Source organism: Vicia villosa, unplaced genomic scaffold (assembly GCF_029867415.1).
Source record: "Vicia villosa cultivar HV-30 ecotype Madison, WI unplaced genomic scaffold, Vvil1.0 ctg.000150F_1_1_2_unsc, whole genome shotgun sequence".
Classification (NCBI taxonomy): Eukaryota; Viridiplantae; Streptophyta; class Magnoliopsida; order Fabales; family Fabaceae; genus Vicia; species Vicia villosa.
The window spans coordinates 22,809-25,861 of NW_026705041.1; positions in this window are offsets into that span (position 1 = coordinate 22,809).

Here is a 3,053-nt window from a genome sequence, read left to right on the forward strand (position 1 = left end):
AATTGATGATTAAAGTGGCAATTAAATGGTAAAAAGTGGTAAAATGGGGTTTAAGTGGGTTTAATGAAGAGAATTATTTTGATGAGGTGGAAAATTGGTACAATGATCAAATAAAAAGGTGCCAAAATGATGTCAAGCTTCCTTCCTTATATTTTTTGGATTTCGCCTGAAGGAAATCGATTTCCCCAGGAGTGAAATCGATTTCACTCTGTTCCAGAAGAGAATTTGGCGCAAAATACACTAGGGAAATCGATTTACCCAGGAGGGAAATCGATTTCATGCTGTCCAGAATGTGATTTTGTTGAAGATTGCTGCAGGGAAATCGATTTACCCAGTAGGGAAATCGATTTCATCAGTCAAAAATTTGAAAAATGCCTTGTTTATTGCATGTCTTGGCTTGGTACCTACAAAACAAAAGCCTACAAAGAAACAAAGCAATGTTTTTGGTATTTGGGTTAGTATAATATGCATACAAGATAAACAATCACTGGTGCTTGATGGTCCCTCTTATTGATGAGGTGAGTGCAACACCATAAACAAAACTTCCAAGTGAAGCTCTTGATTAATGATTGGGATATGAATGATATAGGATCTTAGGGTCAAAAATTGGGGTATGACAGATGCCCCTATTTAAGTTTCTTCGATTTGGAGATACGATGATTGGAAATCTTCGTTTTGACAAAATCGAAGAGACTTAAATATATAAAACACAATTTTTGATCCTAAGATGCAATGTAATGTTTAATGAATGCATATGATGATAATAAAGCATGACAACACTGGGGAGTAAAAGGTACTCCACTGGGGAAAATAAATGTCTTGCTGGCAAATCTCCACTGGGGAAGGCAAGACTTTGTTGGAGAGATGAAACTTTGGAAAGAAATTTCTCTGGGGAAAACACTTCGCGTCAGAGAGGTTATAGAATCCTCTTTCACTGGGGATGAGAAAAGGGGAACATCCTCTTTCACTGGGGATGAGAAAGTATGCATCCTGAATCAGAATGCCAATCTTCCGTTGTCAGAAATCACACTATCGTACCACTGATGATGAAAGAAATGTACCGCCGTACCACTGACGATAACACATACCAACGTTCCACTGAAGGCATGAAAGAGATATACCACCGTACCACTGATGATATAAAAGGGATAAATCATCGACGTACCACTGACGATGAAAGAGATGTACCGCCGTACCACTGACGATAACACATACCAACGTTCCACTGAAGGCATGAAGAAGTATACCACCGTGTCATACCCCAAATTTGTCCTACCCTTTAACTGGCTTAGACTTTTGCATTCATCTGCATCTCTCCATTAGGTCATCTAACACTTTGCATTCATTCATCAAATAAACATACACAAAGCATGGGATCATTTGTCGTGGACTAGGGTTTATTTCCCTGGTTATTTGAATCGAGACTCTTTAATTAGGGTTTCGAGCTCGTGCACATCTCATCAAGTCTTTTGTTATAATGATCATACAGTAGTTGGAAACTTTGACTCGCTCAGGTAGATTTCTTATATAACAAGTGTTTGAGTTGATTTTTAAAGCCAAAGAATAAATGGAATTGAGGTTCTTAATGTGCTTGCTTGGAAAAGAGTGAATTTGAAGATATGAGCTCATGGGTTGACTTTTGGTCAGCAAAGTCAATCGTAGAAGGTTGACTTTTGTAAACCAACCACTATTATTTTGCTCATCTTTTGACATTTGGCCAACACTACATTCTTTGATTATGTCATGGTGCCCATTCAAAAAGAAAGGAAGAGAAGATTTAAACTCAAAATAACACAAATGGAGGAAAAGAAGTCATCATTCAATACTCATTCAAGTATCATTCATGATCCACTCATAAGAATGTTCTATTCAAAGTTGGGAGCATGAATTCAAGTATCAAGAGTTAAGTTACAAATATCATCCTTTTTTCTCATTCAAAAAAAAAACATCCAAGGTCATTGTAAAAGTTCTATCATGCTCACATCCCCATACAAAAACCATTACAAACTATCAGTAACTTTCAAAGTTATTTCAATAAACATCCATATACAAAAAATACATGTTACAAAGCCTAATGTCTAAGTCTAATCTCTTTGCTTTATAATGTTGGAACTTAATGCTACGCGACTTCGTTTCCACCCATCTTCGTGACCGTCTTGTTTTTTCCATGCTCAAAATATCCAAATACCAAAGGTTGTTAGTTCATAAACCAAGCTCCTGCAAACAAAAGAAAAGGGCATCAGAGAAAATCTAGATCGAATTCAAGCCATGGTCATTGTTCAAAAGTAGCACATTCCACTTTCATGGACATATTATAACACAGTCAGCATCTAAACTTGGTTCAGTTAACACTACAACATAAATTCAGAAGAAAAATGAAGCAATTGACAAGCCAGAGCATCAGAATCATAAGCACATTCAAAAATTCCATTCATGACTTCACAGCAGTTCAAGACAGTTCGCAAACTACAAGAAATCGATTCCTCACCGCCGATAGTCTTCAAACTCTTCAATCTCAGAGCCTTTTCCTCGCCGTTACGCCTCAACTGCGGTCTTCAATCTTCGTCAAGACCGTCAACGCCACCATTTCTCCGATGTTGCCGCGATTACAATACCACCATGAATCGGAGAGATAATTCTGAACAGGAAGTGAATCGGAGAGGCGAGAGCGAGAGTTTGAGAATTGAATCGGAGATGAAGCTCGAGCCACGCCGTTCACCAGAGTTGAGAGAGGATTGGGCTATGGTGTTCGCGGCGAAGTGAATCGGGGAACCTTGTCTCCGGCCGCCGCTGTGGCTTATTCGTGAGAGGAGGAGGAGATAACAAGCTGAACAGTCACAAGTAAACCCTATTTCCTATTTTTGTTTATTCTTTTTATTTTTTATTTTTTTAATTTTGGTAATAAAATCTAAAAAAAAAAAGAGCGAGTTAATTGGATCAAACAAGCACTCTTGGGCCTAATACGAATTTCAGGATCTTACCCTCTTTGGCCCATGTTGTCATTTTCTTTTTGCCAAAAATCTCTACAAAAATAACCATTGGGCCAGTTCTGG